Genomic DNA, 15,775 nt, shown 5'->3' with positions numbered 1-15,775 from the left:
CCAACCCCAGATAGCTGGAGTCCCAGGTAGTCCCAGGGCTCCTCGAGAGCTGAGTGTGTGCTTCTAGAGACCCTACCCTATCCCATCCATCCTGGCAGAGGAATTTGAGGAGATAACACGCCGCCCTGGGATTAAGGCAGAGAGCTCTGTGATTCTTTAGGTCTTGCCTTTTGAGTGGATACTTGGAACCCTGCAGATAGCCAGGATCCCTGGAATCTTTATGATTAACCCATGGCTGTCTGAGAAGTTAAGCTATGGTTGAGTGAATGGACAGCCTGGAGAGAGATGGACAGTCTTGCCCACCTTTGCCAGAGAAGGCAGTTTCTTGGCGTTTTGTGGTATGCAGTACTGGAGAGGAGCTTCAGCCAGAGACTTTTTACCCACTCCGAGCATTGTAGCTGTTCTTCCAGAGATCTATGTTTAGCTTATCTGATGGAATGTTGGAGGTAGGGGAAAGATTCACGTCCTGTTGGACTTGAAGAGACCATTTTGGAGACTCAAACACTAGTGTCTCATCAGGGCAGTCCCCTAGTGGCATTCATTCGGTTTATTTGCTTACCAAAAAAACTCTACAGCCAAGTGGTGGTGCAGGCCATTAATCCTAGCATTTAGGAGGCAGAGGCAGGTGGATCTCTGAGTTCTGAGTTCAAGGCCAGCCTAGTCTACAGATCGAGTTCCAGGACAGCTAGTGTTAAACAGAAAAACCCTGTCTCAAAAAAACAAAACAAAAAAAAGGAAAGAAAGCTCTACACATATTTTTGATTACTTTATATATAAAATGTATCAATAAGTATAATGTATAGACTGATGTCCTACTATATATATTATTCATTTATATGGATGTGTGTTTGGAAGGGGAATAATCCGTCTACCTTTATTCTCCTCAAATCTATATAGTACTATATAAAAGTTCTCTTCTCTTTTTTGTAAGGTTTGGGGCTTTGAGATGTGGCCTCCCTCTTTACCTCAGGTTGGCCTGGAACTCACTCTGTATGTAGCCCTGGCTGGTCTTGAACTTGCTGTAGCCCAACTAGGATCACAGGCATGGATGAACCACTGCACCTGGATCCTTTTTCTTTTTCTTCTTTTTAAATAGGGCTCTATTATGTAACCCAAGCTAGCCCTCAAACTGTGATCCTCCTGCCTCAGCCTCCCCAGGCTCCGATTACAGCTCATTCCTGATTCTTTTCCCTTCCAAGTTTCTGAGGGTACCCATTCAAATAAGACTAAATGTACTTTCTGATTTCAATATATCTAAAATGCCCTTTCTCAGCTCTCCACTCCCTTTGGATTTTGAGAGACGTTTAAGATTTAGACTCTGTTTCTTTGTTTTTGTTTTGGAGGATGGAAGTTATGGCCTTGCACACGCTTAACACACACTTGGCAACTAAGCAAACAGCCTAATGTTTAGATTCTAAGTGTAAGAGAGCGGGTAACAAGAGATGGGGCTGTGGGCTTGGATTTAATCTCCTAGCTCTTCCTGACAATTTATAAGGTCCGAGTGGCTGGGAGAAGCGGCATTTGCGTTTTTCCTAATATATTTGTTAAGAAGTCTTCAGGGGCTGGTGAAATAGCTCTGTGAGCAAAAGATTGCCACACAAAACTGATGACCTCATTTCTAGCCCCAGGTCCCATGGTAGAAAAGAATCACTCCCTTCCTGAAGTTTCTCCTCCAACTTCCACACATAGAGTGTGGCATGTGTATAAACTCACACACACACACATATTGACAATACGCTAATGATAATATTCAAAAAGTAATTTTAAAAGTCTTTGGAGGTCTGTCAAGATGACTCAGCTGGCAAAGGCCATACCTATAAGCCTAAAGACCAGAGTCCCGTCCCCAGAACCCTCATGGTAGAAGGAGACTCCCACAAGTTGTCCTCTGACCTCTACATATACAAAATAAAGAAATGAAAATGTTAAGTAAACGAAGAAATCTTTGAATGTTTATAAGTCGATGTTCTGAAACATCTAAGGAAGTTATATTTGCATATTGTGGCTGTGCACGACTGATTTTATAGCATGAATCTTAAAGGTACTTATTAATAAGAACAAACCCAGATATTGGGGTGACTGCTGGAAGATCAGAGAGACAGAACAAGCCACAGCTTCCTCACCTCGCCAATTCCTCAGCTGATCCTGTTTTCTCAAACTGGAAGCTTCTGAGTCCTTATCCAAATGGATCTCAGCTGAACTGCTGCTGCTCAAAAGCCTAAGAGCTTAACCAGCTCTAGTTCCTCGTCCTCACACCTTACATACCTCTCAGCCATCACTTTCTGGGATTAAAGGCGTGAGTCACCATGCTTGGCTATTTCCAGTGTGGCCTTGAACTCACCGAGATCCAGAGGGATTTCTCCCTCCAGAAGGCTAGGATTAAAGGCGTGTGCCACCATTTTCTAGCCTCTGTATGTAGTGGCTGTCTGTTCTCTGACCCCAGATAAGTTTATTAGGGTGCACAGTATTTTGGGGAACACAATACCACCACATGATTTCATATATATATTTGGGGCGTTTGAACTGAGACACTACTATGTTGCTCTTTATCTTGCTGTTCACAGGTGAGTCTGATAGTTTGGTGCGTTTGTTTCTTTTTCTTTTTTTCCTGGCTATTTTCAGTTCTTACTAGGTAACCCTGGTTGGCTTGAAACTTATACTCTGGTAGCTGCTTAGACCAAGCTGCCCTCAAACAGCTCACCCCTCCCCACTTGAGTCTCTAGAATCCCAGGGTTACAGGCAAGCACCACCATGCAAAGCAATTTGTGCAGTGTTTGTTTGTTTGTTTGTTTTGAATGTGTATGAGTGTTTCGCCTGCAGGTACGTCTGCATACCATATGTGCCCTTGGTGTCTTTGGTCTACAAAGAACTGTTCTCAGAAAAACAAACAAGCAATTTGGCCTTTAATCCCAGCAGAGGCAGGCAGATCTCTGAGTTCAAGTCCAGCCTGGTCTGAGATCCAGGACAGCTAGGACTACATAGAGAAATCCTGTCTCAAAAAACAAGAGAGAGAGAGAGAGAGAGAGAGAGAGAGAGAGAGAGAGAGAGATTTAAAAATCTTAAGTTAATTTTTAGTAATAAGTGTAACATTTGCCCTTTTAAGAATTAAAAATAGGGTTGGGAATTTAGCTCAGTGGTAGAGCACTTGCCTGGCAAGCACAAGGCCCTGGGTTCGATCCTCAGCTAAAAAAAAAAGAATTAAAAATAGAAAGATTTGTAAAATAAAGTCCTGTGGCATCTTCAAGTCCTGTAATTCCTTGCTCAGAACCCAGACAGAGGCAGGAAGATTACCACAAACCCTGGGCTAGCCAGGGCTACACTGCAAGAAGCTGTCTAAAACACAAAAGCCGCGTGTCACACACCTGTAATCCAGGCATTCTGCTGAACCAGCATCATTGGGAGGTAGAGGCCAGCCCCAGTGAAGAGTGAGTTTTGAGTTCAGCAGCATAAGCCACAATCGAAAGACCAAGAGGTGGGGGCAGGAGATGTAGTTCATTTGAGAGTTCTAGTTCAACAATCATGAAACCCTGGGTTAGTCTCCAGCTCCCAGCACCATATAAACAGACCTCAGTAGCACATGCCTGAAATCCTCCCACTCAACGGCCATAAGTTTGAGGCTAGCCTGATCTACATAGTGATCTCTAGGCCAGTCCAGGGCTACATAGTGAAACCTCATTTCATAAAGACAATAAAACAGCTGGGGGTGGTGGCGCACGCCTTTAATCCCAGCACTCACTCGGGAGGCAGAGGCAGGTGGATCTTTGTGAGTTCAAGGCCAGCCTGGTCTACCAAGTGAGATCTAGGACAGGCGCAAAGCTACATAGAGAAAAATAAATAAATAAATAAAACAAAAGAATAAGACCTGAGTTTTGATTTTTTTTTTTTTTTTTTTAGCACCTCTATCCTCCCCTGCCCTCCAAAAAAGCCTGGATGTAAAATAAATAATGTTTCCTTATATAAGGAAAAAAATATACATTATAGTTCTCTGCTGTTTATAGTTATTACTTCTAGTTTATGGAATAAAAAATACTTATAAGAATTTGCAAGAGCCAGGCGGTGGTGTTGGGGCACACCTTTAATCCCAGCACTTCGGGAGGCAGAGGCAGGCGGATCTCTGTGAGTTCAAGGCCAGCCTGGGCTACAAAGTGTGTTCCCCAAAGCTACACAGAGAAACCCTGTCTCGAAAAACCAAAAAAAAAAAAAAAAAAAAAAAAAAAATCTGCAAGGTGACTCAGTGTGTAAAATGTGCTTTCAGCACAGCCTGAGGATCTGAGTTCAATTTCCGGAACCGGTGTAAGGAAGTTGGATGAGGTGGTGTAGGTCTGCAGTCCCATCGCTCCTAAGGCAAGGTGATCTGCCTGGAGGTTGTTCGGCCAGCTAGCCTGGAGTATACAGAGCAGCAGAAGCACTAAGAACCTGCCCTGAGGTGGAAGGAGAGAACTGTCTCCTATAAAGTGTCCTCTGATTTCCACACATGCCGCAGCATGCATGCACCCAATAAAAATATAATCCTCCTTTTATTTTTGGGTTTTTTGAGGCAGTCCTGGAACTTACTCTGTAGCCTCTGCCTCCCGAGTGCTGGGATTAAAGGTGTGTGTCTTCACTGCCTGGCCAGAATAATCCAATTTTTAGTGACTAACGTAAAAAACGGGAAGCTTATTGGTGAACTAATTGGTTACCATCTGTGAGGCTCTGGGCTCCAGCCAAGCATCACATAAACTGGTGTGATGGGTCCTATAGTCCCAGCATTTGGAAGGTGGGGGCAGGATCAGAAGTCCATGTCACCCTGAGTTACATGGCAAGATCAAGGCCAACCTGGGATCCCTGAGACCTTGTCTCAGGAAAACAAAAGAGCAACAGAAAATGATCATGTAGCCGAGGCTGATCTCAGCCTTGATAAAGTAGCTGAGGCTGGTCTTGAACTCATGATTGTCCTGTCTCTACTTCTCAAATACTGGGATTATTTGGATTATTTCATGTGTTGCCAAGTCTGACTGAAAGTTAGTTTTCTTATTCTGTGTGTGTGTGTGTGTGTGTGTGTGTGTGTGTGTGTGTGTGTGTATTGGGGAGATTTCAGCCAGGATGGCTTTACCATTGAGCTCTGGGGACCCACTTGTCTCTGTCCCATGACTGGGTTAATAGGCATGTGAGGCCATGCTTGGTTTTACATGGATTCTTGGGGATAGGGAGTGGGGGGTGGGGAATGATGTAAGAATGTTTTGCTGCATTGGTTGGGGGTGGCAAATGCCTTTAATCCCAGCACTTTGGAGGTGGAGGCAGGTGGATCTCTGTGAGTTCAAGGCCATCCTGGTCTATAGAGTGAGTTCCTGGACAACCAAGACTACACAGAGAAATCCTGTCTTGAAAAACCAAAAAGAACATTTTGCTGCTTGTATGTATGTATACTACATGTGTGCCTGGTGTCTGCAGAGACCAGAAGATGGCGTCAGATCCCTGGAGTTGGAGCCAAATATAGTTTTAAACTGACATGCAGGTGCTGAGAACTGAAATCTGGGTCTTCCGCAATAGCAGCCAGTGTTCTTAACCACTGAGCTATAACTCTGGCCACTAGTGCTGGGGATTTGAACTTGAGTCCTAATATTTGCACAGCAAGTACCTTTACCTGCTGAACAATCTCCCCAGTCTTTATTTTTAATTAAATTAATTGATTTGTCATAACTGTAGTAGCGTAGTCAAATATAAAGATGGGTGTAGTGATACATACTCGTAATCCCAATTACTCAGGAGACTGAGACAAGGCTGTAAATTCAGGGCCAGTCTTGGCTACGTGAGACTTGTCTCAGAAATAAAGTGGAGGACCAGCTGTGGATGACTCTGAGGTTAAGCTCTTGCAGAACAGACTTAGATTCTGGTAGCCACTTCAGGTACCTTGCCCGTAAATCCAGCTCCAGAGGGAACGGATGCTTCTGACCTCTACAGGCACCTGCATTCATGAGCATGATACACACATTTGGTGATCTATTGTGTACCCTAATAAATTTGAGGATCAGAGGACAGAGCCAGCCACTAGATTAGACACAGAGGTCAGGCAGTGGTGGCACACACCTTTAATCCCAGCACTTGAGATTTCATGCCTTTGCTTGGGAAGCACACAGGCCTTTAATCCCAGGAAGTGAGATGGCAGGGCAGAGAAAGGTATATAAGGCATGAGGAAACAGAACTCACTCTGGTTAGGTTGAAGATTTCAAGGAGATAAGAACTAGTGGCTGGCTGCTCTGCTTCTCTGATCTTTCAGCTTTCACCCTGATATCTGGCTCTGGGTTTTTTATTAAATGACCATCTAAGATTCTAAGATTCAAACAACACAAGCACACAGAGATTTTTTTTTTTTTTTTTTTTTTATGTGTATGTGTGTGGGTATGTAAGCGAGGTATCTGCAGAGGCCAGGGGTGCCAGGTCCCTAGAGGCAGACTTAGAAGCAACTGTGAGCCACCTGATGTGGGTGCTGGAAACTGAACTTGGATCCTTTGTAAGAGCATATGAGCCCTTAACCACTAGGCTATCTCTCTAGCCCCTAATTTTTATTTTTTTTAAGGGATGGGGTTTGTAGTTCTTTGGCAAAACACTTGCTTAGCTTCCTCAAGGCTCTGGGTTTAATCCCCAGAACCACAAACAAACAAGTAGATAACAAATTAAAATCAGCTAATAAAGGCAGTCTTTCTTGGGATGTGGTGTTAAATTCCTATCCATTGGAATTCAAATACTTACAGAAGGCAAGCAAGCATGCTGTCATACTTGCTTGGAATCCCAGCGTTCTGGAAACAAGCAGAATGGAGTTCGAGGTCAGCCTGTTCAGAGAGCAAATTCCAGCCCACCCCGAGCAAGACTGTCAGAGAGGAGAAAGGGAGGGAGGGAGGCTGTAAATAAATACATAAAGTTACAGAACAGCAAAGGGTAGATTTCAGAGTTCTACAAGGTAATTTAATGTGATTATTTAAAGAAAAAGTTAATGGTCTTGACTTAGGTAAAAAATAGGGAGAGCAATGAGCTGTAGGTCTGGGACTTCATCCTCATGTCTGGAGGCGTTTGCTCAGTGCAGAGATGAAATCGGTGAGGCTGGAAAGGGAAGTGTTTGGGAATAAAGGAATTCTGTGCTTGTGAAGCGGCCGACCCCGCCCTCCCTGACATCACCTCCCTGGCATCTGTTGTAATTTATCTGCTCACAGCAACGACCATTTCCTTTAGAAAAAGAAAACCGACTACTTTTGGTTTTTCTTCCCCAACTTCCATTTGTGTGGTATATGTGTGGATCTGTGTGTGTGCACATGTGCCTGGTGCACATGTGCACGTGTGTGGAGGCTCAGGCTGAGGAGCAGAAGCTTCTATCACTCTCCACCTTACCCACTGGGGCATGGTCTGTCTGCCTACTCTGGCTAGCTGGCTTGCTCCAGAGATCCACCAGGGATTCACGGCATTTTCGTGGGTTGTTGAGATCTAAACGACAGTTCTCATGAGAGATGGCTTGGCAAGTTTTTTACATGCTACACCATCTCCCTGCTGTGTGTGTGTGTGTGTGTGTGTGTGTGTGTGTACATGTGCTGTGTGTGTGTGTGTGCGCGGGTGTATGTGCATATGTGTGTCTGTGTGTGTTTGAGATGGGTCTCTCTGTAGCCCAGGCTACCTTATCTCCTGATCCTGGGATTGTAGGTATGCACCACACTGCCTGGCATGGGGCTGCTTTTGATTTGAGATAATTTGCCTTCACAGATTTTTCTCACAGGGCATGGTTATGCACACATATGATTCCAGCACTTGAGAAGTAGAAGCAAGACTACCTTCAGCTATGTTCTTAGGTCAAGGCCAGTCTAGGCGGCATAAGATGTGTCCAGAAATCAACCAATCAATCAATCAGATTTCCTGCCCATTGTGTCCACACAGATTTCTTTGGTTGGGCCCAGTTTCGCTCTGTGGGAGTTTCTTTTATCCTTTTCACCTAGCTCCTAGGGTTTTTTGTTTTTGTTTTTTGTTTTGTTTTGTTTTTTTGTTTGTTTGTTTTTCGAGACAGGGTTTCTCTGTGTAGCTTTGCACCTATCCTGGATCTCACTCTGTAGCCCAGGCTGGCCTCGAACTCAGAGATCCACCTGCCTCTGCCTCCCGAGTGCTGGGATTAAAGGCGTGCGCCACCACCGCCCTGGCCCTGGCTCCTAGATTTATAGTTAAAGCCGTTGGTTCTCTACTCCCTGCTAATGTCTTCCTGTTGAATGAGAAATGATCTGTTTGCAGCTGAGGACAGAGACCTCTTCTCTTTCATGGTTTTAGTGTTTTTGTGGTTGAGGGTTTGTGCATACGAGGCCGGAGCTCTGTAGAGCTCCGTCCCAATTCTCCTCCTCATGCCCCCATTTTAGTCCAAACCGGAACGTCATTGATTATTAAACTCTTCCTCAAGCGAGGGTGGTGGAGCGGGTTTTCAATCCCAGCCCTGTCTTCCACCCTGAGTCACCCCTCTGGCGGGTTTGCACAAAGAATGCACGAGGTGCCAGGCGTGGTGGAGGGCTCCTCTTTCAGCACTGGGAGGGAGAAGCAGGTGAATCTGAGGACTAGTCTACAGAGTGAATTCCAGGCTAGCCATAGTGAGAGAGACCCTGCCTTAAAAAAAAAAAACAGTTCTGTGGCCTTCGTGACTCCGGAGGGACGCATCAGGTGGATGATGCAGCTCTTTCCTTTTCTGTTTTGTTGAGACAGGAGCTCCCGTAGCCCAGGTTGGCCTTGAACTTCTTTCTGATTTTCCTGCTTTTACCTCTGGAGCACTGGGGTTACAGGTGTGTGCAGTCCCAGCTTATGCTGTGTGGGGGCTGGCACTTGGTTCATACATGCTAAGTAATGACTCTGCCTCTGACGCTTAGCTGCATCCTCGGTCCAGAATCATCCTTTGCTTTATTTTTTTTTAAGATCAATTTTCATTTTTAAAAATGTTTTTGGTTTGTTTGTTGTTTTTGTGTTTTGAGACAGAGTTTTTTTGGTAAAGCTCGGGCTGTCCTGGAACTCCATCTTAGACCAGGCTGGCCTCAAACTCACAGAGATCCACCTGCCTCTGCCTCTCCAGGGCTGAGATTAAAGGCGTGCACCACCATGCCCAGCAAAATTTTCTTTCCTTTTAATTATTAATTATTTATTTTATTTTACTTTAAGGCAGGGTCTCACTCTGTGGACCAGACTAGCCTCTAATTCACAGAAATCCGCCTACCTCTATCTCCCAAGTGCTGGGATTAAAGGCTTGCACCCCTACACTAGGCTAAAATCTTTTTAGAAGTTGACATTCTATAAGCACTTTGGTATTTATTAAGCACATTATTGATTTATTTTTTAAGGATTTGTTTTTATTTAGGTTTATGTGTGTGTATGTCACATGTATGTGGGTGCATACAGAGGCCAAAAGAGAGCATTACATCCCCTGGAGCTGGGGTTACGGAGGTTGTGAGCTGCCATGTGGGTGCTGGGAACTGAACTTGGGTTCTCTGGAAGAGCAGTCAGTGCTCTTACCTGCTGAGCCATCTCAGCCCCTCTTTTTTTTTTTTTTTTTAAGATTTATTTTTATTTATTAAGTGTACAGTGTTCTGTCTGCATGTGTCCTTGCAGGCCAGAAGAGGGCGCCAGATCTCATTACAGATGGTTGTGAGCCACCATGTGGTTGCTGGGAATTGAACTCAGGACCTCTGGAAGAGCAGCCAGTGCTCTTAACCACTGAGCCATCTCTTCAGCCCTCAGCCCCTCTTTTAAACTTTTTTAAAATTACATTTGTTTATTTGTTTGTGGAAGGGAGGCCCTTCCGTAACTCAAATTCTGACAACTTTGAAGAATCAGTTTTTCTTCTACCATATATGGTAGAAGATCAGACTCAGCTTGTTACTTGGTAGTAAACACCTTTACCCCTGAGCTATTTTGATGGACACTATGCTTTTCTTAAGCTCTGATGTTAAACCTCTTTATGTTTTAAAAAACAATTACTTTTACACATACACATACACACACACACACATACACAGACAGACAGACACACACACAGATAGACACACACAGACACACACACACACACATACACAGACAGACACACACATACACAGACAGATAGACATACACACACAGACAGACACATACACACCACACAGACAGACAGACAGACAAGACACACACACACACACACACACCAGGAGCACCTGTCACAGAGCACATTCTCTCCTTCTTTCATTTTGGTCTCTGGGATCAAACTCGGCTTGTCAGGCTTGGCTTTTACCTGCTGAGCCATCTTGCCATCCCTAAAACCCTTTTCCTTCCTTCCTTCCTTCCTTCTTTCTTTTTCTCTCTTTCTTTCTTGTTTGTTTTTGTTTTTGTTTTTTTTTGAGACAGGGTTTCTCTGTGAGCCCTGGCTGTCCTGGAACTCACTCTGTAACCCAGGCTGGCCTCCAATACCTGCCTCTGGAATTAAAGGCGAGTGCCACCACCAACTGGCTTAAAACCTTTTTCTTAATGAACTAAAAACAAAACAAAGCTCTGTTGGTCTCTGAATAAATACATGTCTGCTAGGCATGCTGGCACGTGTCTGCAACCCCAGCCCATCAGATGTGAATGGAAGAGGATCAGGAATTTAAGGTCAGCCTTGGCTACAGAGAGAGTTCAGAGCTAGCCTCAGCTGCTTTAGACCTTGCCTCAAAAACCAACCAACCAAAGACAAGTAATATTAGTGATGTGAGTTCTGTCCGGCTGTGGCATCTACCTCCCCGTTGGTTGCCAGCATGGATTTGGCTGATCTGTCCCTTTCCTCTCTCACCACTTCCTGTGAGTCCCTCAAAGCTGTGTGTTTTTTTGAAGAGGAGGACCATTCTTTTAGGCAGGGTCTGAGAAGAAGGTTTATCATGTAGCTGTGCTTCCGTGTTAGCGCTCATGACAGGGAGTGTGTGGTAACTGGAACCCTGATACACAGCTGGGAGGGAGGTCAAATGTTAAAGGACCCAAGAATTCCATTCCAAGAAAATGTACATCCACACAAAACATGCACACAGATGTTCACAGCAGCATTCGTCACAAACTCCTGAGTGGAAACACCCCAAACCTTCAGATGACGGATGGGTCAACGAACCATGGTGCCTGCCGGTACCGTGGGTGCTGTGCAGCAGAGTAGAGGCAGGAAGTAGTGATACTTGCTACAAATGGATCAACAGATTGCTAATGACAGAAAGGCACTCAAAGAGAACATATGGAGTATGATTCCATTTTCATGAAACGCCCAGAACAGGCAAATCCATAAGGGTGTAGAGTGTATCAGTGGTTGTCTGTGGTGGAAGTAGAAGGGGATGAAGGGAACTGGGAAGAACTGGGATTACAGGTTTCTTTGGGGGTATTAATGGAAATGTTTTAAAATTGAGGTTATGGTTACACAGCTCTGTCATCTAAATAACAGTTCATTTATGTTTGTATATTTGTGTGTATATGTATATATGTATGTTTATGTGTATGTATGTAGACCAGGGTGTCATTGAACTCTGAGATCTGCCTGCCCCTCCCTGCCTTCCAAGTACTGGTATTAAAGGCATGCATCACAGTGCCTGGCTCTAATATGTGTGTGCGCCCATGGAGGCCAGAAGAATATATTGGATCCCCTACAGCTGGAGTTCCAGGGGTTTATCGCTGCCTGGAAGTGTCATGCAAGAGCAACAAATACTCTTAACCCCTGAGCGGTCTCTCTAGGCCCTGAAATAATTGTTTGAAACAAAGTTTCACTTTGTACTCTAGGCTAGCTTGAAACTTTACAGCTGAGGATGACTGAACTAATGCTCCTGCCTCTAACTCCCAAATTGTTGTGATTATAGGCATGAGATACCATGCTCAGTCCTCATTTAAAAAAAGAAATGTTTTTATTAGCATATATTAGTTATATATAATAATGAGTATCCTTATGTGCAGAGGGTATTTTGAGCATAGTCACAGCACTTATCAATTGTCTCCTTCCCATTACTACTAATCCCCCTTTGCCACCAAGTTCCTTCTGTTCTAATGTCTTGACTGTGTGTGTGTGTGTGTGTGTGAGTGTGTGTGTGTGCCTGAGTGTGCATGTTTGTGCTAGTGTGTTTGTGTCTGAGTGTAAGTGTATGTGGTGTGTGTGAGTGTGTGTGTGTGTGTGTGTGTGTGTGAGAGAGAGAGAGAGAGAGAGAGAGAGAGAGAGAGAGAGAGAGTCCCTATGAACCCCTTTAGGGTTACTCGCTCACAGGAGCAGAGGCACCTCACCAGTGATGACATCTCTTAAGAAAAAGTCTTTCCCTCCCTGTGGTGGTTAGAAAGAACATTGCTCCCAAAGGGAGTGGCACTATTAGGGGGTGTGGCCTTGTAAGAGGAAGTATGTTACTGTGGAGGTGGACTTTGAGGTCTCATATATGCTCAAGCCATGCCCAGTATCTCAGACCATTTCCTGTTGCCTTTGGATATCTCTTTACAGCCATAGAAACCCTAACTAAAACAGAAGTTGGTACCAGAAGTGGGGTGTAGCGATAGGCCTGACCATGCTTTTGTTTGGAGGAAGTTGGACTTTGGGACTTTGGGTTAGGAAAGCAGTGGAATGCTTTAGGTGCTAATTGATGGGGCATGACAGTAGGGGCATGGAAGACAGAGGTGAGAAGAGTGATCTGAACTGTGGGGGGCTGGCTCAAGAGGTTCTAGAGGAGAATTTTAGTATGTTGCCTAGAATATGTTAAAGAATATAGGGACTTTGAAGTTGGACTGAATGCATTTTTGCATTATGATATGGCTTCAAGCCTTTGAGAGCCAGAGAGTGGAATGTAGTGTTTTGAAAGAAAATGCCCCCCAAAGGGAGTGGCACTATTAGGAGGTGTGGCTTTGCTGGAGTGGGTGTGGTCTTGTTGGAAGAAGTGTGTAACTCTGTAGGTGGGGCTTTGAGGTCTCATATATATTCAAGATAATGCCCAGTGTCTCAGTTCACTTCCTGTTGCCTGCAAGATGTCGGACTCTCAGCTCCTTCTCCAGCACCGTGTCTGCCTGCACACCACCATGTCCACCATGATGACAATGGACTAAACCTCTGAAAATGTCAGCCACCCCAGTTAAATGTTTTCTTTTATAAGAGTTGCTGTGGTCGTGGTGTCTCTTCACAGCAATAGAAACCCTAACTAAGATGCTCTCCATCAACAATTAATTGCATATAAACCCTCAGGGAGTATAGAGTTCCTCCCATTTCCATGACAAGGTGATGATGGTGTCCAAACTTGAATAGATCCTGTGCAGGTAATCACAGCTACCATGAGTTTAGGAGTGCATTTAAGGGGTGGGGGTGGGGACAGGAGGGATGCCTCAGCAAGAGCACTAGTTCTTGCAGAGGACCAGAGTGCAATTCCCAGGGCCTACAAAGTGACTGACAGCTGTCCATAACTCCAGTTCCAGATGCCTTATCTCCTCAGACACTAGGCACACGTGTGGCACACAGACATACATGCAATCAAAACACTCATATACTTAAATAAATAGGATTTTTTTTTTTTTTAATGCCACAGGGCCAGCCTGGGCTACAGAGTGAGTTCCAGGACAGCCAGGGCTACACAGAGAAACTCTCTTCTGAAAAACAAAAAGAAACAAAAACAAAACACCCAAACCAACAAACAAAAAGTACAGCAGGAAGTGCAGTAGGCCCTCAGTGGTGTCCCAAACAAGAGTGCAGCAGCTGCCATGCCCAGGAGTTAGGGTTCTGTACTTCTTCCTTGCCCCCTTCCGCTGCACTGTCCAACTCTTCCCATTCTTTCTCCTTTTTCCATGATGTCCCCAAAACATGTGGGGACAGATGTCCTGTTTATGGCTGCGCATTCAGCAGCCATTTATTCTCCTCACTTGAGCAGCTGTGGGTCTCTGCAGTCACTTTGGACTACTGCGAAAAGAAGCTTCTCCTACCAACACTGCCAACCCTGTGGTATGAATATGGTTATTTAGAAGGCAGTTCCATAGTACGTCATGTCTGCTGAGCAAAAGGAGCAGTAGCTTCCCACGAGGGCCCGTGACCTCCCCAGCATTGGGCTTTTGACTGGTTTACAGTACCAAGCATGAATCTCCTCCTGAGGAGTGGGCCTACATCCCAGCCAGAATGGTTTGCCATCCCCTCACAGATCGCTGTTGCCACACCCATGGGTGCATCTTGTCTGACTGAATGATAGTGTTGCATGCAGAAGCCATGGCTGGGTAAGATTGTTGACACTGATTCTCTCCGGGCAGCCTGCATAGAACTTTCCAGGAATATGAAGGCAAGCCAGCGGAAAGGAAGCTTCCCGCCCAGTTCCATCTTTATTTCCCAGTCCTTGATACCCATGGCAGTCGACATCTCCAGCATCAGGGAGCTTGGGTCTTACCATCTAGTTCTGGGAAAAACCAGCATGGCTTTTTGATGTCTGTAGGGTTTGTTGCTTCTGGACCAAGTAGGAAATCCTTGATAATTGCTTGCAAATCAGACTCCACTGTCTTGGTCCCCACCACCTGCCCTCTGCAGAGTTGCAGCTGAGGTGGGCTGTTCTCCCACTGCTCTTTCCCAGGGATGGATTTTGCCTGTTGTCTTGGTTGGATCCTGTTTGTTGCTTAATTCCCTTGTTAGGTAAGAGTGTCACCAAATGCAAATGGAAATTTGTTTCCCCCCAAAATAAAATTTCTCCTGGCTGTCCTGGAACTCCCTCTGTAGCCCAGGCTGGCCTCGAATTCAGAGACCTGCCTGCCCCTGCCTCCTGAGTGCTGGGATTAAAGGCGTGCACCAGCACTTCCTAGTGAAACTTTTTTTAACTGTGGATATGCAGATGTTTTCCACTGTAAAACTTGATTGATAATTGACTGAATCTGTAGTTGCTGGTCGGGGTGTTACCTTGTTGTCTTCTGACTTACAGTGTTGCTGACTGATGCTAATTTGACTCCTGGTCCTCTGCTAGCAATGTGCCTTTCCTGTCTCCATAATTTTGAATTCTAAAATTATATTTTTCTTTCAACAGGTTTTATTACTGTTTCCATAAATTCCTGTTCGTTTGTTTTTTTTGTTTGTTTGATTGTTTTTTTTTGGTTTTTTGAGATAGAGTTTCTTTGTGTAGCCATGGTTGTCCTGGAACTGGCTTTGTAGACCTGTCTGGCCTTACAGAGATCTGTCTGCCTCTGCCTTCTGAGTGCTGGTACTAAAGGTGTGCACCGCTACTGCCTGGCTGGTTTTGTGTTTTAAGACAAGGTCTCACTCTAGTCCTGGCTGGTCTAGAACTCCCTGTCACTCCTGCCCCAACATGCATGAGGGTGTTGGATCTTGGAGTTACACACTTATAACTGTTAGCTTGTGAGCTGTCATGTAGGTGCTGGGAATTGAACCTGGGTCCTTTGGAAGAGCAGCCAGTGCTCTTAACTGCTGAGCCGTCTCTCCAAGGCCCTGTCCATTCCTTCTTTGTTGAATTTTGCTTTTGCTTCACAGATGGAATTATTTTTGTCTAGCTCTCCTGAAACTCCTCTTGTCCTTACGCTTTCTTCCTGTATGTTCTTTTTCCTTTGAGTCCTTTTTGATTTTCTGTTTGTTTTGGTTTCTGACTTCATAGGTTTTCTTCTAATTATGTCTCATGGTTTGGGGCTGTTTAAGTGGAAGGCATTAAAAGGCAGATGGAAGCATTCTTGGCACGGGAAGTAACGGGCTTCATTGTAATCAAGCTGAAGCGTGCAGCGTGCGGGAGCACCGAGGGTTGTTGCTCGCTGGGCATTTTTTGTGTGGTGGGTTAGCTGCTCAGGACGAAGTCGTGTCTTCTGGGAGCTG

General features: G+C 45.0%; 1 protein-coding gene across 4 annotated transcripts in view; it reads left to right on the top strand.

Annotated features, from left to right (window-relative positions):
• Rbms2 (RNA binding motif single stranded interacting protein 2) overlaps nucleotides 1-15,775 on the top strand; it is a 49,835-nt gene that overhangs the window by 3,985 nt on the left and 30,075 nt on the right. The window lies entirely within an intron of this gene.

This window comes from Onychomys torridus, chromosome 20 (assembly GCF_903995425.1).
Source record: "Onychomys torridus chromosome 20, mOncTor1.1, whole genome shotgun sequence".
In the NCBI taxonomy this organism is placed as follows: Eukaryota; Metazoa; Chordata; class Mammalia; order Rodentia; family Cricetidae; genus Onychomys; species Onychomys torridus.
Note: the sequence above shows the minus strand (reverse complement) of the source record. Positions and strands in the feature narration are given on the sequence as shown.